General features: G+C 46.7%; 1 protein-coding gene across 2 annotated transcripts in view; it reads left to right on the top strand.

The window, feature by feature from the left end:
- The window catches only part of ADGRB1 (adhesion G protein-coupled receptor B1), a 559,240-nt gene that overhangs the window by 272,366 nt on the left and 262,888 nt on the right, over positions 1–23,986 (top strand). The gene's annotated exons all lie outside the window — the stretch shown is intronic.

The raw sequence follows: 23,986 nt of genomic DNA, 5'->3' as shown, positions 1-23,986 counted from the left end.
TTTGCGGACCGCACATGGCTGGCACTGTGATAGAAAATGCCTATTCTTGTCCGCATTTGCGGATAAGAATAGGACATGCTCTATCTTTTTTGCAGGGCCACAGAACGGAACTACAGATGCGAACCCATTCATACGGTCGTGTGAATGGACCCTTAGCTGAACATTTCTAAGGTGTTACCATCTATCAATGGTCTACAATCGACAGCCACTATGGCCAGTGTAGTATAGAAAGCGATAAGATTCTGTATATGAACCAATAACGGTGAAGACCCCAAGAATATGAACCCCAACCCATCAGCAGGCTTCCAAAAAGATTCCATAGAATGATACAAAGTCATCTCAAATCCAATCATGTATGTCCTTCATGTCTGATCCTTTATGAGGTTCCTTTCTGGAAGGTAACTGTATCATGTCTTGTGAGAAGGGTAACTAGAAACTCTGAGGTTCATTCAATCATGTTGGTTGAGATACACCTTATCATTTGTCATGATGATGCATCTGAGGCTGCTTATGGCTATGTGACCGGGTGGACATTATAACAGGTCCTTTCACAGAGTTACATTTAGGATTGATTTCATGCCCGGGGCGACGTGGTTGTACAGTATCTGAAATCCCCAGAACTGAAGTGTCTCATGTTGGAAACTTGTAATTCGCATCTTTAGAATTAGTTTTCCTTCTCATAGAATTAATTGTCTGTCTTCATGTTGATTTCTCTGGGTAGGCCACTTAACATCACAGTTTGTGCACCATTGACTTGCCGGTCATCAACATTTGCATTTGGCTGCTATTGTGCCGCTTAGACTTGATTATCACCAGAACATGGAGTTAGCTGCCACTTTGGGATATGATACTGATACCAATGGCTCAGTGGTCACCAAAATGTACAGCTGACCACAACCCTGTCAATACTGTGCATGCACCATTGACAGGTGGCCACCAAAAATTGCAGTCAACCTTTGAATTAGTGTCCACTAAATAGTTCAGTTAACCGAAACTGTTGTGCCATAGGACATCATAGAGCAACCACATTGACTCAGTGGCCCCAAAGGCTGTAGTCATCTCCAACTATTGTGTGATCTCACTGTAATATGTGACACCAATGATTGGGGTTTCCAACCAGTGTGACTATGGAACAATCCGATGAAATGGTTCCACATAAAACGTCATCAGAGGTTGGGATTGACTACAACTATTAGGAGATCTAAGAGACACCATTGACCCAGTTGCCATTATTACCTGCAGTTGACTAACAACTATTGGGTAATCGTACATTAATGTTCAACTCTGTTGACACATTGGCCCAAAAAACTACCAGCTCACTACAAGTATTGTCCAGTATTGTGTAACCGTTGACTCAATAATTTAGGTAAGGCAGAGGTCATCACCTAGGTCAAGCCTAAAGCTAGACATTTCCTTTAGATAGCTTTTTCACCCAAAAACTATCCCTCTCAATACCTCCATGCACTGTCATGAAGGGTAGGTAACAGTGCTATACTCCACCTGCACCACTGTCTCTACCTACTTGCACGTTCCTCCCTAAATTGCAGTCCACAACTTGACCACAGTCCTTGACTTGACTAAGGCTGGGTTCACACGGGCGTGTCCGGATTAGGTCTGGATGTGTCCCGGTGTATTGCGGCAAACCCGCGCGATTAAGTACGCAATTGCAGTCAGTTTTGACTGTGATTGCGTTCCGATGTTCAGTTTTTAATGTGTTTTGCACGTGCGTGATAAAAAACCAACTGTGGTACCCAGACCCGAACTTCTTCACAGAAGTTCAGGTTTGGGTTAGTTGTAGTGTAGATTGTATTATTTTCCCTTATAACATGGTTATAAGGGAAACTAATAGCGATCTGAATACATAATGCATAGTAGGTGGTCAATTCAGGGTTAAAAAAAATTAACTCACCTTCTCCTCTTGATCGCGTAGTTCCCGGTCTCTTCTTTACTTCTTTAATGATGAACTACCGGCTAGGACCTGTGGTGACGTCAGATCACATGCTCCAATCACATGGTCCATCACCACGGTGATGGACCATGTGATTGGAGCATGTGATCTGACGTCACCACAGGTCCTTTAGCCGGTAGTTCATCATTAAAGAAGTAAAGAAGAGACCGGGAACTACGCGATCAAGAGGAGAAGGTGAGTTAATTTTTTATTTTTTTTTAACCCTCAATTGACCACCTACTATGCATTCTGTATTCAGAATGCTATTATTTTATTATTGTATTATTTTATTATTTAAATAATACAGTGAATAGACTGTCACCTAGCAACCATGTGTGAAAATCGCACCGCATTCGCACTTGCTTGCGGATGCTTGCGATTTTCACTCAGCCCCATTCACTTCTATGGGGCCTGCGTTGCGTGATAAACGCACAATATAGAGCTTGCTGCGATTTTCACGCAACGCATAAGTGATGCGTGAAAATCACAGCTCATGTGAACAGCCCCATAGAAATGAATGGGTCCAGATTCAGTGTGGGTGCAATGCCTTTCCCTCCCGCATTGCACCCGCGCGGAAATCTCACCCGTGTGAACTCAGACAAAGTGCAGGGTCCTAAACCTAAAGGGACAAAAGAGTAGTCAGACAGAAAGAGGACAAAACCAGGACCAGATCAGGAACCAAAAGCTAAGTCAAATACACAGCAGAGTGAAACCACAAGATAACGTCAAGGAAAGCGAGGACACTACCAAACATATTGGATGGCTGGCCGGTCCTGCCTATACAGTATATGCATGCTCACCCAACAATTGTCTGATGTGTATAATCATCTTAAGGCTAAGGCCATAGTTATCCCATTGTCCAACGGAGGCATTAGAATTGAATTGGGAGTTGAAACAAATTCATTGAAAGCTATTACTCAGCTACAATGCTGGACAGGAACCATAGATTATTTAACTGACACATAGCACTCCCCACTCCCATATCAATGTGCATTTATGTTAGTACTGTGGAGAAAAGGGGCTGCCAGTCACTTCTGACCCCACTTATCACTGGGAGACATAACAGAAAAGACAAGTAAAAATACAACGTGTTGCTTCATTGTTTTTCCCAATGGTACATTTTGGAGAAATATCTGCAAGACCCAAGACCCAGCAGAATGTTGGTGAATTTACTAGTAAAATGTCTATGCCAAACTGAATGTAGATTTTGGGGGGGTAAAATATTGATAGCCTAGCCATAGGCTCAATGTATGATCTCTTCAAGGGGTTGAGTACAGAAAATGTGAAGCTCCTTGGCCCCAGTGCAAAAAACAAGTGGTAGAGGAGCTTTTGGGTCCCCTTAGGCACCAGGGCAACTGCCAACCGCTCACCACTGATTTCTGCAACTTCACCCTAAAAACAAGCATGGAAGAAGCTGTAGCACTTCCTGGAGCTCCTCAGCACCTTCATGCTGCTTAGGGTCCCACCAGTCCTTAAAATTTAAAATTTTTCAAGTTTCTTCACAAGAAACCCCTTTGAAACTATTGGAAGTTTTCTTAAAGAAAAAAAAAAAGAGACGTTCTCTATTCCTTTTACTTTGAATGTTGAGATATTTGTGGACATTACGTTGGCGCCACGCCTTGCAGCCAATGTTCAGAATCATGAGCTCTTAGAACGAGGCGATGATTAAACCTGATTTCCTTAGGTCGATGTAACTCCGACTCGCCTCATTCTTTAATTTAAAAAAACGCTTTATATATTAAAAAGAAAAACCATTTTAGATAATGCAAGACTGGTTCTCATAATCATTATCTCCATTTTCGAAACATGCGGTGATATATATTAGATGAGATTGTCAGTCCAGAGTCGAGAGGGTGCAGAGTACGGAATACCAAAGACCAAAATTGAAAGCCAGGCGTTCACGTGGAAAGTGATTAGGGCGAAATTAGATGAAATTACTTCATGCATTTTTTACCTCTTCCATCATTAGAAATTATTTTGCAATTAGCACCAGGTTCTCCGATGCCTCCAGACGTACGAGGTATAATTTAACAGCCAGGAAATGAAGTTTAGACCTTGTAAAACTATATTAGATATTTTGTTCTAGTGAATAGATCTTAAAGGGGTTGTCCATACGCCTTTGCCAGGTCCTCTGGAGATGAGCTGACCCAGGAACCCCTGTTATTGGTGGGAGAAGTAGGGAGTATGAGTCAGTAGATGCCTGTCCATGGAGAACTTGAAAATGTTCTAAGCATGTTGCTAGCTCCTTGTACCTACACTGGACATGATCAGTGCAGACTCCCCCAGCAGTAGCATGCTGTATTTATCAAAGTCACCATGTATTCCATAGGAGTCAAAACCCTGGGAGATACAATACCTTCTCCATTTTCCATTTCAGCACCATGGAGAGCTTCCAGCCAGCATTGGGCTGTGTGTCCTCTGCTTCTAATAAAATATTTTGCTATGACTATCGTCTCTTGCTTTTCCTATGAACCCATAGCATTTGTGTGCAGGGGCCCTCAATGCCTTTCTTTGTGGCCCCCAAGCATTGGGACACAGACATGCTCAGCCTTATTCATAACTCATAGAAATTACAATGGTGAAACTGTAGCTGTCCACGTGTACAAGCACCTCACCTCCATCGCTCTAGAGCAGCACATAGCATGGTAGAGACTTCCATTGTCCCAATAATTGGTTGTCCTAGAAGAAGAACACACAGCTATCAGACATTCCTGCCCTACAGCGCCAATATGGCATGTCTAGGGCGGGCATACACATTTATGTTGTAGTGTGGTCCTTGGAAGTGTTACAATGTGACAATGTGGTCTCCAGCCCACTATAGGTTGCCCACCCGTGTCCTAGGTCATGAAGGTCTTCCACCCAAACATGGGTTGTTGACTTTGCCTTTATTTCTTTGACAACTACTGCTACAAAGTTGGTGCCTCAAGTTCTCGTCACATTTGCAGCCCCTTTCCCTTAATTGAGACGCAACATACTAAATCTTTTTATAGATCAAACAACGTGGAACGCTATTTTGGGTCAAATTGCTCAAAGATAGATTGCAGATTATTTATTGTGCTTCAATATCATTTATAGCAAACTGAAGCATAGATCTGCTGCCATGTGGCCTTCAACTGTGCCCTGTCCAGCTCCCTTTTTAAAGGGTTATCTCATAATTAATGCAAAAAATGAAGACATCAGACATCATAGTAGATGACAATCTCATTCTAATAAAGCTAGAACCAGCCCTGTACCTCACATGGAGCCAGAGATCTCCACATTCATTGCTCAAATTATTCTGCTAGATTTATTTCATGCTGGCAGCTCAGGGACCTATCTGTTCTGCTGCAGCTCTCTCTCTCTCTATCACAGCTCAGGGCGCATGTCCTTTCTGCTCCAGTGCTCCCCCTATCATTGTTCAGGAATGTGTCCTTTCTACTCCAGCTCTCTATCACAGCTCAAGGGGCATGCCCTCTCTGCTGTGGCTCTCCATCACAGCTCAAGGGATGTGTCCTTTGTGCTGCAGTTCTCTTTCTGTCACAGCCCAGGGGGCATATCCTTTCTGCTGCAGCTCTCTCTATCACAGATCAGAGGCATGCTCTTTCTCCATCAGTTCTCTCCCCTGTAAGGCCTCATGCACACGAACATTGTTTTGGTCCGTATTCACCTCAATGGGGCCGCACTCTGTGTGCCGTTGCTCCATTCCTTGGCCCAACCGATAAAAAATAGATACATGTCCTATTCGTGTTCGTTTTGCGGATACGAATAGGCATTTTTTATTATTGGGGGGCGCCCATTCTGCAAATTGCAGACCTAAAAACATGGCACATGTGTTGTGTGCATGAGGCCTAAGACTAGATACAGCTGGTGTCAGTTGAAGGATGAAACTGTCCATGTACGACCACTTTAGCAATGCCACTGAGGTGGACAAAAGGAAAAGAACAAACAGCAGGTGGCGCTATATAGATAGGTTTTATTGAATAACTCTTTGATTACACTAGATTTTAAATGACATGTAGTTGCAAAAGTATTCAGATCCAGGTGCTGGTAGACTATTTTTCATGGGACAACGCCTGTAACTGCACAATCACAAGAAGGAGCATAAGATGGACGTCAGTGAAATCATCTTGGCGTTTACTGGTGAGTATGGGGAAGAGCTCCCCCGACTATGGGGAAGAGCTCCCCCGACTAGGGGAGGAGCTCCCCCGACTATGGGGAAAGAGCTCCCCCGACTATGGGGAAAGAGCTCCCCCGACTATGGGGAAAGAGCTCCCCCGACTATGGGGAAAGAGCTCCCCCGACTATGGGGAAAGAGCTCCCCCGACTATGGGGAAAGAGCTCCCCCGACTATGGGGAAAGAGCTCCCCCGACTATGGGGAAAGAGCTCCCCCGACTATGGGGAAAGAGCTCCCCCGACTATGGGGAAAGAGCTCCCCCGACTATGGGGAAAGAGCTCCCCCGACTATGGGGAAAGAGCTCCCCCGACTATGGGGAAGAGCTCCCCCGACTAGGTGAAAGAGCTCCCCCCGACTAAGGGGAAGAGCTCCCCCGACTATGGGGAAGAGCTCCCCCGACTAGGGGAAAGAGCTCCCCCGACTAGGGGAAGAGCTCCCCCGACTATGGGGAAAGAGCTCCCCCGACTAGGGGGAAAGAGCTCCCCCGACTATGGGGAAAGAGCTCCCCGACTAGGGGAAAGAGCTCCCCAGACTAGGGGAAAGAGCTCCCCCGACTAGGGGAAGAGCTCCCCCCGACTATGGGGAAAGAGCTCCCCCGACTAGGGGAAAGAGCTCCCCCGACTTTCCTAATCACCGCAGATCTTGGTTTCCAGCCTATCCTCGATGCATCTTCTACAAGGAATCTTCAGAGTTAACAGTCATTTTATTTCATTTTTCAAACCAAATGAGATCTTCCTTACAAGCGAGTCCAGGAGAATTCTACCATCTGTTGGACTGTGTTGGCGATAGCAGACACATTGCCTCCATAAAGACATTATGAATTATTAGACCGGTTGGAAGCCACTTTATGTAAATACCATGGCAGGGGCGGTAGCAGCCGGGATGGTTATTGATAAGGCGGCATTAAAACGGTATCTCAGGGCACAGATAAAGCCTCCGTCCACACACACAAAACTCTGAAGTTAATTATTCCGGAATTTTATTAATTAATCCGCTGAAAATATAAAAAGAAAAATTACCAAAATATGTTTTATGATTTCTAAAATAAAAGTTTAGAAACGGATTAATCAAGAAGGAAAATCTCATATTTGGAGCCACCATCTGGGCGGGTCGGAAATGGAAAACAATGACTTAAATAAACAATCCAGGCAAAAGTGATACAATGTATAAAGCATGGTTCTGAGGGGGCGGGGCATAAGTTATCTGGAGAGTTTGTTTAACCCTTTAGTGACAAATAGTGATGGACCTATCCATCATGATAATCTTGCGGGCACTGCCCAAAGAGCAGGTAGACGCAGCGGCGGCAATAGATAGTGGGGCTCCTAACGCAGCTGCTGAGACCAAAGTTAGCTCTGATCCTGGCAGTTTAATCACTTAGATGCCGCGCTCAATAGCATCCAAGTGGTTGACTGGAGCAGAAGGCTTATTCTGTTTGCAACATCAACTCTTCCTGACTCGATCAGGGGGTAACCAATTTGTTACCATGGCAACTGGGGGACTAACAAAGACCCCTAGGGCAGCCATCAATAACTGCAGAGATGTGGGTTGCACGTCAGTGTCTATAATAGTATGGAATATGATGTATCCCAGTGCATTATACAGAAGTGGATCAGTGGATCAAGTCTCCTAGTGGGGCAAAAGAATAAAATAAAATTATGTTCAATACAATTTCATTAAAATAAGTAATAAATAAAAATAAACAAAAATTCATAAAAAAATGTATTAAAAAAAAATATGGTTAAGCTTCAAAAATATACATATTTGATACAACGGCAATAATAATGACCTGTAAAAAAAACCTGCAAAAAAAATATATATATTTATACCGCCCCATGGATTGCAAAAAAAAAGGGAGGTTAGATTTTTTTCTCCAATCTTCCCCCTTCCCCAAAAAAACTAATTACTACATAAATTATATGTAGAGCAAAGTACTGCAGGAAAAAACTGTAACGCATCCTGCAAAAAACAAGCCCTCGTAAGGCTAGGTTGGCAAAAATTAAAAGTCATGGCCCAAGGAATGTGGCGCCACAAAAATAACTTTGTGCAAACTTTCCAAGCTTTCCGTCCACTGCCAGCGTCTGCCCAAAACAGCTGATTGGTAGGCGGGGGAGGGGGGCTGTAAGACCCCCACTGATCTCATATTGACTTAACCTAAGGCTAGTCTGTCAAAGGGCTCATGCACATGACCGTATGTATTTTTCTGTCCGCAAAAAACGTATCCGCAAAAAATACGGATGATGTCCGTGTGCATTGCATTTTTTGCGGAACGGAACAGCCGGCCCCTAATAGAACAGTCTTATCCTTGTCCGTAATGCGGAAAATAATAGGACCTGTTCTATTTTTTTGCCGAATGGAAATACGGACATACGGAAACGGAATACACACAGAGTAAGGGTACATTCACACGACCGTGTTATTTTTTCCGCGTCCGATCCGCATCCATTACGCATTTTGCTGAATAGAAGCGGACCCATTCATTCCTATGGGTGCTCAGTAGGTTGTCCGCATACGTGTGTCCGCATTTCTATTCCGCAAAAATATGAAGCATGTCCTACTATTGTCCGTACAGATCGGTCCGCAGCACCATTCAAGTCAATGGATCCGCAAATTGCGGATGAAATACGGAATGGTTTCCGTATGTCATCCGTTTTTTGCGGATCCGTTTCCGTATTTTTGAAGGCCATAATTCTTTAAATTTTTTTCTCTCTCTCTCTTTTTTTTTCCTTCCGTTTTTTGCGGACCGTAAAAAACGGAAGACATACGGAAGTCATTTGTCTGCAAAATGCTGACACACGGTTTTGTTATTTGCGGACCGTAAATTGGAAAGGATTACACATGGTCGTGTGAATGTACCCTAACTTCCATTTTTTTTGTGGACCCATTGAAGTTAATGGTTCCGCATATGGTCCGCAAAAAAACTGAACAGACGCGGAAAAAAAATAGGTTTGTGTGCATGAGCCCAAAGTCTAGGTACCATTAAAGGGGTTGTCTCACTTCAGCAAACACGTTTCTCTACGTAATAAAGGCTAATACAAGGCACTTACTAATGTATTGTGATTCTACAAATTGCTTCCTTTGCTGGCTGGATTCATTTTTCCATCGCATTATACACTGCTCGTTTCCATGGTTACAACCACCCTAAAATCCATCAGTGGTTGTCGTGCTTGCACACTATAGAGAAGCACCAGCCTATGTGAGCTCCTACGGTCCCGGCCACCAGAAAGGCCAGAACTTTTTCCTGTAGTGTACAAGCGCGGCCACCGCTGATGGATTGCAGGGTGGTCGTAACCATGGAAACTAGTAGTGATGAGCGGCAGGGGCAATATTCGAATTCGCGATATTTCGCGAATATTTGGGCGAATATTCGCCATATATTAGAGAATTCGCGAATTCTTGATCTCCAGGCATTATTTTCTTGATTGCGAAAATTCGCATAAAATTCGCATACAAATTTTCGCATACAAATTCGCACGAACTGGTATTTTCACAAAAATCTAATATTCGCAATTACGAATATATTTAGCGAAATTCAAAATATTCGCGAATTCTCGAAGTGCCGATATTCGCGATTAAAATTCGCAATTCGAATATTCGTGATCTACACTAGAAACTAGCAGTGTATAATGTGATGGAAAAATGAATCCAGCCAGCAAAGGAAGCAATATGGAGAATCACAATACATTAGTAAGTGGTTTGTATTTACTTTCTCTTCTCTTCATAATAAATGTTATTTGCTGAAGTGACACAAGCCCTTTAAGGGGTTAAAGAGGTTTTCAATGCTTTTTGGCCCTTCTGTGCTTTGTGTGTTTTATAGCAATTCTATCTAGAGTGTAAGACCAGAGGACTCTATGACAACCTCATTGTACAGGCTGTTTAGCCACCAGGCTGTCCTAGACTATTGTTTTGCTGGTGTTAGGCCTGTGCAGGGGGGGGGGGGGGGGGGCGGCTTTGCAGCAGCTGTCCCTCGTTTCTAGCTGTGATCTCAATCAGATAGGAAACATGGATTAAGGCGCCTTTAAGAAAACGACTGATCTATATGTTCTCCTCGGTAACACTCACCTTTATCTCAGACGTCTAATTCCGTTATTCTTTATCTGATCAATGGATGGTTTCCTGATATGAGAAGGTTGTGAGATACTTCACGGATATTGTGAGTCCCTGTACTCAGACTTGAAGTGACCGTCTGTCCTTAAATACTATTTTTAGCCTGTCCATCCTGCAGGGGCGTTGCTAGGGTCTCAAAAGATCCGGGGCACAAGCCCCAATAAATATGCCCCCCCCCCCCCGAACTATGCTGTACTTGCTATACAGCGGCACTTACCTGTCACATCCAGGGCCTCCAGGTGACGTCTCCTCTCTGTCATCATCTTCTCGGTCTGGACAACTTCTCTCAGCCGCCTCGTCTCTGCAGAGTGTGACACACAGACATCTTAGCTTCCTCACTTTCTATCATTATCCCCAACTGGAGTCCCCACAGTGTTATCCTGCTGCTTTCTATGCCAAAACCTCAACCCCCCCCCCCCCCCTCATACCCCCAAATACTATCCTAAAGAAACATTACTGCCCCCCATAGTAATAGTGCTCCTCATAGTCCCACCAATAGTAATTCCCTTCTAGAATGCCCTTATTAGTAACACTGCTCCAACCGTGATAATGCTCCTCAACAATGCCCTCCCATATTAATAATACCCTCACAGACCCCTCAGTAGTAATAAGGCCCCCATAGTGCGCTTAGTAGAAATAAGGCAGATCTACAAGACCCTCCTATAGAGCCCCCAGTAGTAATAAGAACGCCTATAATGTCCCCTGGATCTGCAGTGCCCCCTGCAGTTATAATCCTCCCTCCACCATACAGTCCCATGTAAATAACATCACCTCTTCCCCAGCCGCCTCCAACGCACAATCCCATGTAAACATCACCCCCTAAGGCTACTTTCACACTTGCGTTCATGTACTTGTACAGGACGGATCCGCACCGATAATACAAACGAATGCATCCGTTCAGGACCAATTTGTTTGTATTAGATTTTAATTTCTAAGTCCCAATACGGATCCGTCCTGACTTACATTGAAAGTCAATGGGGGACGGATCCGTTTACAATTGCACCATTTTGTGTCAATGCAAAGGGATCCGTCCCCATTGACTTACATTGTCAGGACGGATGCGTTTGGCTCCGCAAGGCCATGCGGACACAAAAAACGTTGCTTGCAGCATTTTGAGGTCCGCCTCCAAAATGGAACGGGGGACCGTACGGAGCCGAACGAATGCATTCTGAATGGATCCGCATCCATTCAGAATGCATTGGGGTTAAACTGATGCATTTGGGGCTGCTTGTGAGAGACCTGAAACGGATCTCACAAGCGGATCACCAAACGCAAGTGTGAACGGACCCTAAACATTAAGTCCCATGTACATAAACATCATTCCCCCCCACCATCCACTTTCAACATACAGTCCCATGTAAATAACATCCCTCCCTCCCCCAGCCACCTCAAGCACACAGTTCCATGTCAATAACATCCCTCCCTTCAGCCCTAAAATACATCCCAGTTAAATAACTACAACTCCCAGCATTTCTCTGCCTCTCCCTTCACTTACCTCGCCTGTACAGACATCACTATTAGGCTCCTTCTCCTCTTGACTCCGGTCCAATCCTGAACTGGGAAGAGGCGAAAGACCTTTGATGACATCACAGGCCATGTGATCAGCAAAACAGGCTGTGATAGGATGACCTGGATGGTGACATCATCCAGGTCATCCTATCACAGCCTGTTTTGCTGATCACATGACCTGTGATGTCACCAAAGGTCCTTCGCCTGTTCCCAGTATAAGATTCAATTGTATTTGCCGTTCTGTGTACGGCAATACAGTTGCATCTAGCAGGCAGGCAGGACATTCGGGGCATGGGACAAAACATCCGGGGCCCAGGCCCCGAATGTTTTAACCTAGCGACGCCCCTGCCATCCTGTAAATGGGTAAAGATGGATGGAATAACCCTAAGGCGACTTTCACACTCGCGCTTGGTGCCGATCCGTCCTGGATCTGCACAGACGGATCCGTTCAGATAATACAACCGCATGCAGCCGTTCAGAACGGATCCGTTTGTATTATCTTTTTACATAGCCAAGACCGATCCGTCTAGAACACCATTGAAAGTCAATGGAGGACGGATCCGTTTTCTATTGTGCCAGATTGTGTCAGTGAAAACGGATCCGTCCCCATTGACTTACATTGTTTGCCGTTTGGCTCATTCACCAGACGGACACCAAAACGCTGCAAGAGTGGAATGGAGACTAAAATGACGCATTATGGGCGGATCCAATATATATGTATTGTAGGAAGGCGCAAGGGTCCGTCATTGACGGAAGGTACGTGTCACCGAGGTTCCTGGCCTCGGTGAGATAAGAACCAGTTATTTTATGTGTCAGTCGCAGCTAGTGCTCACTGACACTGTTTTATTCTTAGTGTGGCTGAAAAGCCGATCCGGGCCGGTTCTTATTGGGAGCAGCCAAAGAGCAGGGTGGGTGGCTGTTCCCCTCGTCCAGGCCAGGTTTTGGGCTGGGGTTTAAAAGCCCAGCCAGAAGCTCAGCTGGGTGTGGTATGTTCCTCCAAGTAAAAGTGGTGCTGTGAAGGCTCTGTGTCTTGGGGAGCTGCATGAGAGCCACCAGCTGGAAGCCAGGCACCCTAAAAGCCTGCTGTGGATATTCAGGTGACGTGTTCATTTGGAGTTCTGTGGACTTTGGCCATGTGAAATAACATGGGGAATTTCTGTGGTGTGAATTAATACCAGGACTCTGCCAAGTGTTTGTGTTATTTTTTTCCCTTGTTGTGTGAATAAACACTGACTTTTGCTTTACTACCGTGTTCTTGCCTCTGTACTGCGTCCGCTTACCCTGCCTACCAGAGCGAATCCCCACAATTGGTGGCTTGGAGCGGGCAAGCGCAGTGAGGCTGGCGTGAACGCCGAATTTTTTTTTCTCTCACGGTTGTATGTCATTTATCAAACCGGCTAGATTTAAACCGGTGTCAAGAGACAAAATGGAGGCTGTTATGAAGGCCCTCGTGGAAGCTAACCTGCAGCAACGCGAGGCTAATAAGCAGCAGCAGGAGACCAACCAGTTGCTACTACAACATGTAATGGCATTACAGTCAGCAGGAGCAACCCCAAGCTTACATGATGCCCGGAAAGCAGTACGTGCAGCGATCCCTAAAATGACCCCTGCAGACGACGTCGAGACCTACCTGGCGATGTATGAAAAAGTGGCCACCAGGGAAAAGCTGCCCCAGGACCAGTGGGCTGAGATCGTCGCTCCGTTTCTGACGTCAGAGTCCCAGCGGGTGTTTTTTGACTTGCCTGACGATCAAGCAGCCGACTACCCAAAGGTAAAGGGGGAGATCTTGGCAAGACTGGGGGTGAATGTACTGGTCCGGGCCCAGCGGGTGCGTCAGTGGGGGTTCAACCCGGCGGAGCCCGTGAGACCCCAGTATTATGACTTGCTTAACCTGTTACAAAAGTGGCTACAACCTGACGTGTTGAGCCCCACTGCTATGTTGGACCGGTTATTAGCAGACAGGTTCTGGAGGGCTCTGCCACCCCCTCTCCAGCAATGGATTGGCCAGGTCTCCCCAGGGAATGCGCTGGAGATGGTCGACCTGGTGGAACGCTATGAGGCCACCCGGAACTTACAGGGGGGTTCTGTTGGGAGGGGGGCAGTCAGGTCCCGTAACTCTCCACCCCGGACCCAACAACCGGTGCCCATCAAACCTACCCGGGATATAACCCCTGTGGACCCCGCTCCAATAATCTGCTGGCGGTGTCGGGAGCCAGGTCATGTTCGAGCTGACTGTCCTCGTCAGGGGGAACCCATGGACACGAACTGTGGCTTCCGTCATTCATTATATGCCGGGAAACTGTGTGCAGTGGGTGCTTCGGAGTCTCTGAACCACCTGTGCCAGGTTGAGGTGGGAGACACTCCAGCGGAGGCTCTGTTGGACTCAGGAAGTCTGGTGACCCTGGTAAGGGCTTCCCTGGTACGCTCCGCTGAGTACACCGGCCGTAAAGTTGGAGTCATGTGTATCCATGGGGACTTAAAAGACTATCCTACTGCTATAGTGACTCTGTCTACGGTTTCCGGCAGATGGATCCACGAGGTGGCTGTTGCAACCCATCTCCACTATGAACTTATACTAGGGAGAGACTTCCCGGGCTTCACGGCACTGTGGCCGGTTCCGAGAGTGACTGATATGCATGATACAGGTGTAACCCTAGCAGAATGGCCCGGCTCAGGGGGGAGACCAGAACCCTGGGAACCTGAGTCTAAAGGTCCCGCGGTAGGGGTGACCGCCACCTCGGTGGAAGAGGAGGAGACAACCCCACTGAGTGTAATGGTGGGAGACATGGAGGACTTGCCGCCGGGGCCTGAGCTGGCAGACCTCAATGTCTCTGGGGATAATTTTGGTACCGCGCAACACCGGGATCCAACCTTATCCCGGGCCTGGGAAAATGTGCTAATAATAGATGGTGAACCACAACAACCAGGGGCAGAGTCGGTGTTCCCCCGTTTTGTGGTCCAGCAGGATATGTTGTATCGGGTAAATCAGCTGCGAGGTGAGTCCATTGAACAGTTGGTGGTGCCTCAGGCTTATCGCAAACTCGTGTTAGAGTTAGCACACCAGCATGTTCTTGGGGGTCATCTGGGAATGCAGAAAACACAGGACCGGATACTACAACGGTTTTACTGGCCCAGTGTGTTTAAAGAGGTGGATGAGTTCTGTAAGTCTTGCCCGACCTGCCAGGCAACTAGCCCCCAGCACCTTTTTCGCAGTCCCTTGGTACCCCTCCCGATCATTGAGGTACCGTTTGAGCGAATCGCTATGGACCTGGTAGGTCCTGTACCAAAGTCCGCCCGGGGACACCAGCACATCTTGGTTGTCCTGGATTACGCTACTCGGTACCCGGAGGCAGTGCCACTGCGACATACTTCTGCGAAACTTATAGCTAAAGAGCTAATGGAGATGTTCTCCCGAGTGGGGCTACCTAAAGAGGTCCTGACTGACCAGGGGACCCCTTTTATGTCCAAGGTAATGAGGGAACTCTGCAAGTTGCTGCGTATAAAACAGTTACGGACGTCCGTGTACCATCCACAAACGGATGGACTGGTGGAAAGGTTTAATAAAACTCTAAAAACCATGTTAAAAAGGGTGGTGACCAAAGATGGAAAGGATTGGGACCTTCTTCTGCCCTATCTCATGTTCGCAGTGCGAGAGGTGCCCCAGGCCTCTACTGGGTTCTCGCCCTTCGAATTGCTATATGGCAGACATCCTCGTGGCTTGTTGGACGTAGCCAAGGAGGCATGGGAACAACAACCCACTCCACATAAAAGCGTCCTGGAATATGTTACCAAGATGCAACAGCGGATAGAGACTGTTTTGCCTCTTGTCAGGGAACATATGGAGGCCGCCCAGCGAGCCCAGAGTCGGATCTATAATCGGCAGGCTCGGGTCCGGAACTTTAACCCGGGTGATCGGGTTTTGGTTCTGGTGCCGACAGTGGACAGTAAGTTCCTAGCCAGGTGGCAGGGGCCCTACGAGGTACGTGAAAAAATAGGAGAGGTAAATTACAAGGTACACCAGCCGGGGAGGCGGAAGCCGGAGCAGGTTTACCATGTTAATTTGCTAAAACCTTGGAAGGATAGGGAAACCTGTACGGAAGACAGCCCGCGACCGGGCTTTCTTGGACAAGAGGTTCCGGCTCCTAAGTTTGATGCAAGGGAAGCGGTTGCCACAATAAAAATTGCTGACAGCCTCTCCCCTAAACAGGCTCAGGAAACCAGGGAGTTTGTTAGTCGGAACACGGATGTGTTCTCAGACCTCCCTGGACGCACTTCCGTAATCCAACATGATATTGTCACCGAGCCTCAGGCAAAAATCCGGTTAAAAGCATACCGAGTACCCGAGGCTCGGCGAAAAGCCATCTCGGAGGAAGTGCAACTTATGTTGCGGTTGGATGTTATCGAGGAGTCTAAAAGTGAGTGGGCCAGTCCGATAGTATTAATACCCAAGCCAGACGGGACATTGAGGTTCTGTAATGACTTCCGCAAACTTAATGAGGTGTCCAAATTTGACGCATATCCCATGCCCCGAGTGGATGAGCTTATTGAAAAGTTGGGCCAATCCCGGTATTTTTCTGTGTTGGACCTCACCAAAGGCTACTGGCAGGTACCCTTGACAGAGGCTGCCAAAGAAAAAACGGCTTTTGTCACGCCAGAGGGGCTGTATCAGTACAAGGTATTACCCTTTGGTCTACATGGTGCTCCCGCCACGTTTCAAAGGCTAATGGATATTGTACTCCGTCCACATCGTCGATACGCTTCGGCGTACCTGGACGATATCGTTGTCCATAGCACCGACTGGGAAAGTCACCTTCCTAAAGTACAGGCTGTAGTGGACTCCCTTCGAAAAGCGGGACTAACAGCTAACCCAAAGAAATGTGCAATAGGGTTAGAGGAGGCTAAATACCTTGGGTATGTCATTGGACGTGGAGTCATTAAACCCCAAGTGAGCAAAATAGAAGCGATACGGAATTGGCCCCGACCTGCCACCTCTAGACAAGTAAGGTCATTCCTGGGAATAGTGGGCTATTACATGAGGTTCGTTCCCCATTTTGCCACTTTAGCGGCTCCGTTGACAGGGCTTTTAAAGGGACGGAAGTCCGTGATAGTCCGCTGGAATGACCAGGCGGAAGAGGCTTTCTCCGCTTTGAAGTCGGCCCTGTGTGGGTCCCCGGTTTTAGTGACGCCCGACTTCAAGGGGGAATTTGTGGTCCAGACTGATGCCTCCGAAGTAGGCCTCGGTGCGGTACTGTCTCAGGAAGTCAACGGGGAGGAGCATCCCGTTGTCTTCCTCAGCCGTAAGCTCACTCCAGCGGAGACCCGGTACAGTATAGTGGAGAGAGAGTGCCTGGCCATCAAGTGGGCACTCGAGTCTCTCCGCTATTATCTATTGGGGAGGAAATTCCGTCTGGTGACCGATCACTCCCCTCTCAAGTGGATGAGCCAGGCCAAAGAGAGGAATGCTCGGGTCACCAGGTGGTTCTTGTCGCTGCAAAACTTCAAGTTCACAGTAGAACACAGGGCAGGCCGGTTACAGGGAAACGCGGATGCCCTGTCCCGAGTACACTGTCTGGCGTGTGTTCACCCCCTCAGGGTTGAACAAAGGGGGGAGGTATGTAGGAAGGCGCAAGGGTCCGTCATTGACGGAAGGTACGTGTCACCGAGGTTCCTGGCCTCGGTGAGATAAGAACCAGTTATTTTATGTGTCAGTCGCAGCTAGTGCTCACTGACACTGTTTTATTCTTAGTGTGGCTGAAAAGCCGATCCGGGCCGGTTCTTATTGGGAGCAGCCAAAGAGCAGGGTGGGTGGCTGTTCCCCTCGTCCAGGCCAGGTTTTGGGCTGGGGTTTAAAAGCCCAGCCAGAAGCTCAGCTGGGTGTGGTATGTTCCTCCAAGTAAAAGTGGTGCTGTGAAGGCTCTGTGTCTTGGGGAGCTGCATGAGAGCCACCAGCTGGAAGCCAGGCACCCTAAAAGCCTGCTGTGGATATTCAGGTGACGTGTTCATTTGGAGTTCTGTGGACTTTGGCCATGTGAAATAACATGGGGAATTTCTGTGGTGTGAATTAACACCAGGACTCTGCCAAGTGTTTGTGTTATTTTTTTCCCTTGTTGTGTGAATAAACACTGACTTTTGCTTTACTACCGTGTTCTTGCCTCTGTACTGCGTCCGCTTACCCTGCCTACCAGAGCGAATCCCCACAGTATATATAGTGCTAAATCTTAGTTTTGTTTCTATACAAAGTAACAAATTCCTTATAATGATTATACTTTTAAAATGTGCTTACTATATACTGCTTATACATTGAACTTACAGTCGTCTGCAGTAATCTCCTGAGCTCCCCCTAGTGGTGGTTGTATATCTCTGTATGCAGTAATCTCCGGAGCTCCCTCTAGTGGTGGTTGTATATCTCTGTATGTAGTAATCTCCTCAGCTCCCTCTAGTGGTGGCTGTATATATCTGTATGTAGTAATCTCCTGAGCTCCCTCTAGTGGTGGCTGTATATATCTGTATGTAGTAATCTCCTGAGCTCCCTCTAGTGGTGGCTGTATATATCTGTATGCAGTAATCTCCTGAGCTCCCTCTAGTGGTAGCTGTATATATCTGTATGCAGTAATCTCCTGAGCTCCCCCTAGTGGTGGCTGTATATATCTGTATGTAGTAATCTTCTGAGCTCCCTCTAGTGGTGGCTGTATATATCTGTATGCAGTAATCTTCTGAGCTCCCTCTAGTGGTGGCTGTATATATCTGTATGCAGTAATCTCCTGAGCTCCCTCTAGTGGTGGCGAATTATATCTGTATGCAGTAATCTCCTAAGCTCCATCTAGTGGTGGCTGTATATATCTGTATGCAGTAATCTCCTAAGCTCCCTCTAGTGGTGGCTTTATATATCTGTATGCGGTAATCTCCTGAGCTCCCCCTAGTGGTGGCTGTATATATCTGTATGTAGTAATCTCCTGAGCTCCCTCTAGTGGTGGCTGTATATATCTGTATGTAGTAATCTCCTGAGCTCCCTCTAGTGGTGGCTGTATAGATCTGTATGTAGTAATCTCCTGAGCTCCCTCTAGTGGTGGCGAATTATATCTGTATGCAGTAATCTCCTAAGCTCCATCTAGTGGTGGCTGTATATATCTGTATGCAGTAATCTCCTAAGCTCCCTCTAGTGGTGGCTTTATATATCTGTATGCGGTAATCTCCTGAGCTCCCCCTAGTGGTGGCTGTATATATCTGTATGCAGTAATCTCCTGAGCTCCCTCTAGTGGTGGCTGTATATATCTGTATATAGTAATCTCCTGAGCTCCCTCTAGTGGTGGCTGTATATATCTGTATCAAGTAATCTCATGAGCTCCCCCTCTATATATATATATATATAGATACGTATATAAATACTGTTATAAATACTTATATAGATACTTATATAGCTACTGATAGATAATAAATATTCGGACATTGACACAATTCTAACATTTTTGGCTCTATACACCACCACAATGGATTGGAAATGAAACAAACAAGATGTGCTTTACCTGCAGACTGTCAGCTGTAATCTGAGGGGATTTACATCCAAATCAGGTGAACGGTGCAGGAATTACAGCAGTTTGCATATGTGCCTCCCACTTGTTAAGGGACCAAAAGTAATGGGACAATTGTATTCTCAGCTGTTCCATGGCCGGTGTGTGTTATTCCCTCATTATCCCAATTACAATGAGCAGATAAAAGGTCCAGAGGTCATTTCTCGTCTGCTATTTGCATTTGGAATCTGTTGCTGTCAACTCTCAAGATGAGATCCAAAGAGCTGTCACCATCAGTGAAGCCATCATTAGGCTGAAAAAACACAACAAACCCATCAGAGAGATAGCAAAAACATTAGGCATGGCCAAAACAACTGTTTGGAACATTCTTAAAAAGTAGGAACGCACCGGTGAGCTCCGCAACACCAAAAGACCAGGAAGACCATGGAAAACAACTGTGGTGGATGACCAAATAATTCTTTCCCTGGTGAAGAAGACGCCCTTCACAACAGTTGGCCAGATCAAGAACACTCTCCAGGAGGTAGGTGTATGTGTGTCAAAGTCAACAATCAAGAGAAGACGTCACCAGAGTGAATACAGAGGGTTCACCACAAGATGTAAACCATTTGTGAGCCTCAAAAACAGGAAGGCCAGATTAGAGTTTGCCAAATGACATCTAAAAAAGCCTTCACAGTTCTGGAACAACATCCTATGGACAGATGAGACCAAGATCAACTTGTACCAGAGTGATGGGAGGAGAAGAGTATGGAGAAGGAAAGGAACTGCTCATGATCCTAAGCATACCACCTCATCAGTGAAGCATGGTGGTGGTAGTGTCATGGCGTGGGCATGTATGGCTGCCAACGGAACTGCTTCTCTTGTATTTATTGATGATGTGACTGCTGATAAAAGCAGCAGGATGAATTCTGAAGTGTTTCGGGCAATATTATCTGCTCATATTCAGCCAAATGCTTCAGAACTCATTGGACGGCGCTTCACAGTGCAGATGGACAATGACCTAAAGCATACTGCAAAAGCCACAAAAGAGGTTTTTAAGGGAAAGAAGTGGAATGTTTTGCAATGGCCGAGTCAATCACCGGACCTGAATCCGAGTGAGCATTTCACTTGCTGAAGACAAAACTGAAGGGAAAATGCCCCAAGAACAAGCAGGAACTGCAGACAGTTGTAGTAGAGGCCTGGCAGAGCATCACCAGGGATGAAACCCAGCGTCTGGTGATGTCTATGCGTTCCAGACTTCAGGCTGTAATTGACTGCAAAGGATTTGCAACCAAGTATTAAAAAGTGAAAGTTTGATTTATGATTATTATTCTGTCCCATTACTAAGTGGGAGGCACAGATGCAAACTGCTGTAATTCCTTCACCGTTCACCTGATTTGTATAGAGCCAAAAATGTTAGAATTGTGTCGATGTCCCAATATTTATGGACCTGGCTGTAAATACTGGTATAGATACTTATGTAGATACTTATATAGATACTGATAGATACTAGTGTTGGGCGAGCATGCTCGGCCGAACACTATTTTTACTCACATCGCGGTGTTCGGCCGAATAACGCGTGTGGTCGAGCGCAATGCATGAGTCTCCTCCCCGCATGTTTTAATCGTGCAGGTAAGTACTGCCATCACTGTAATGATGTAGACATGTTGGCTACTGGCATTACAGTGATTGGCTGGCCAGAACGCGTCATCGGGTGCTATATGGCACCCGATGACACGTGTTCGGCTCAGTCTTAGTCAGGGAGAGCTGTGCTGAGGAAGGGACAGATAGTGGGGAGTGAAATAGGAATATTTTAGCTTTTATACTTGTTAGAGACCCAAAAGTCCTTTTAAGGACTATAGTTGTATCTGGCAGCAATATATATTTTTAGCGCAACCTGCACTAAATAGCTTGTAATTGTTTGGCCGCTGCAGACAGCGACATTACCTGCGCTACATCTCCTGTCTAACGTGTGCGCAGCCCTAAAAATATCTGTGACATCCAGTGTACTTTTTCCGTAGACGGTGTCCACTGCGTATAGTGACATTACCTGCACTATAACTCCTGTATAACGTTTGCGCATCCTAAATATCAGTGACGTTTAGTTTAGTGTTACTTTTTATTAGCCGCTGGTGACAGTGACATTGCCTGCGCTACATCTCCTGTTTAACGTGTGCGCATCCTAAATATCTGTGACATTATGTGTACTTTATTTGCGCATAAACTTACAAAACCTGCGCTACTGTGCGTGTAACATACTTTCAAGCATATATACCATTTAATATGAAGAAGGCGAGCAGTAAGGGACGGGGCAGTGGCCGTGATGCTGATGGTGCACGCAGAGGCCTTGGCTCTGGGTGCGATGAAACTCTGCCTGCTGTCAGAGCACAAGAAAAACAATCATCCACGATACCTAGCTTCATGTCCCAGTTTGTAGGGCGGCACAGGACACCACTCTCGAAGTCAGACCAGTGCGACCAGGTGGTCGGTTGGAGTGCAGAAGATAATGCTTCCAGTCGGTTAAGCACCACCCTGTCTTCCAAAAAGTCCAGTCTCAGTAGCCAAGAGTCTGGACAACAGAATCCTCACCCTGATCCTCCTTCCACCCACCATGGAGAGTCTTGGCAAACAAGTGATTCCACACTCAGATATTCCGAGGAGCTGTTTTCATCGCCATTCCTTAATCTGGACCTCTCTTCAAGCGGGCTCTTGTGCCCTGATTCCCAAGCTCTTGAGCATCCACAGTCAGAAGAATATGATTGTGGGGAACGGCAATTAGTGTTTCACGAGGTGGATGATGATGATGATGAGACACAATTGCCAATAAGGCAATGACAATTAGTGTCTCAAGAGGTTTGTGATGAGGGTGAGACATAGTTGTCATAGGTGAGGTTCTTGTTAGGTCAACAAGTCAGGAGGATAACCAGAGTGAGGAAGAGGAGGTGGTGGACGATGAAATCACTGACCCAACTTGGGAAGGTGGCAAACTGAGTGAGGACAGCAGTACAGAGGGGAAGGGATCTGCAGCACTGCAACAGGCTGGAAGAGGCAGTGGGATGGAAAAAGGGAGAAGGTGGGCCACACCAAACAGGCAAGCAACTGTTTCCCGGAGCACCCCCCTGCGGCAATCTCCCTTAAGGAAAGTGCGGATGATAAAAGAATTGTCATTTGCAACCTGTGCCGTACCAAAATGAGCAGGGGCGTGAAAACTAGCAACCTCACCACCACCAGCAAAGCACCCTAATAGGTGGGCCGAACGCCTGGGTCCACAACCAGTATCTGTGGGTTCTGAGGTTTCAGCGTATGGGCGCTCCTATCTTATGGGTTTTTTCATACAGTTAAGAGACCAGGGCCAGATTTAGGGATGCTTTAGGAGGTGACCTGCTCCCTTATTCCAGCGTACTGGCCTAGCAGCTAGCCTTTATCTCTTTACATTGTACAGTGGGGGTTTCTCCCACTCACCACCGTGACACCGCTACAAAGAGAACTTCTCATCTCTCATTCCTGTGGTGGAGAGGACGAGCAAAATGGTGCAATACCAGAAGGTCCTTGTGGAAAAATTACTCCAAAAATTTCCAGCTGACAACGCTGGCGGCAGAGTCCGTACTTCCTTGGGCAACCGAGGAGGGGAGACGAGGGTAACACACAGCAGTTCCTACGGGCAGGGCAACACTCTCCAAGGCCTGGGACAGTTTCATGACACCCCGCCAGCACCCTCACCCTGATGCGCAGCCTAGTGTCACATGGAGGGAAAAGTTTTGGAAGATGGTGAAGAAGTACATAGCAGACCGTGTCAGCGTCCTCAGTGATCCCTCAGTGCCTTACAACTACTGGGTGTCCAAGCTGGACACGTGGCACAAACTGGTGCTCTACGCCTTGGAGGTGCTGGCCTGCCCCGCCACCAGCACTTTGTCATAGCGGGTATTTAGTGCTGCTGGTGGCATTATAACTGATAAGTGTATCCACCTGTCAACTGAAAATGCTGACAGGTTGACTCTTATCAAAATGAACAAGGCCTGGATTGCCCCTGACTTCTCTACTCCACCAGAGGAAAGCGGCTGAACATAAAGGCATTTTAAATGTGGCTTTTATGGTGTATTGAATACACTGTATTCCCGGCACCCCTTCCACCACTAAAAAGGGTATATGGTTCAATCTTCCTTTTCTCGTCCTCCTTCTCCGTCATATCAACATGCTTATTAGGCTGCCCTCGCTCCTAATGTTTTAGAGGGTCAGCTCAGCAGCGGGCCCTCGCCCATAATGTTTTTGAGGGTCACCAGCAGGCCCTTGCTCCTAATGTTTTTGAGGGTCACCAGCAGGCCATCAATCATCATTTTTCAAGGCTGTGTATGATGTCCTCCTTTATGTGTGATAAAGGGTGTATTGGAGCGCCGGTTCCTTGTAATTTTTGGCAGCCCTTTCCCTTAGTGCATAGGCTTTATGAGTGTAGGAGTCCCACTACCTGAACAATTGTACCACAATATGAATGAGGCCCTCCATTATGTGATATACAGGTTGTATCGGAGCGCCTCTTCCTTGTAATTTTTGGCAGCACTTGCACTTTATATACAAGTAAATATACAGGAAAGAATGTTTCCTAACAATTTTTCCTCTAAAATCGATTTTATCTTCGTTTTTTTGCGTATTATTGTCAGTCTGTAAAAGTGGCGCACTACTCGGACAACATCGTTCCCAGCAGCGACCTGGAAGTCCAAGATGCATCCAGACATCCTCCCCATGCTGTTCCCAAACCATTTTGGTGGTGT

This window comes from Bufo gargarizans, chromosome 5 (assembly GCF_014858855.1).
Source record: "Bufo gargarizans isolate SCDJY-AF-19 chromosome 5, ASM1485885v1, whole genome shotgun sequence".
NCBI classification, from domain to species: domain Eukaryota; kingdom Metazoa; phylum Chordata; class Amphibia; order Anura; family Bufonidae; genus Bufo; species Bufo gargarizans.
This window is presented reverse-complemented; position numbering and strand designations above follow the sequence as displayed.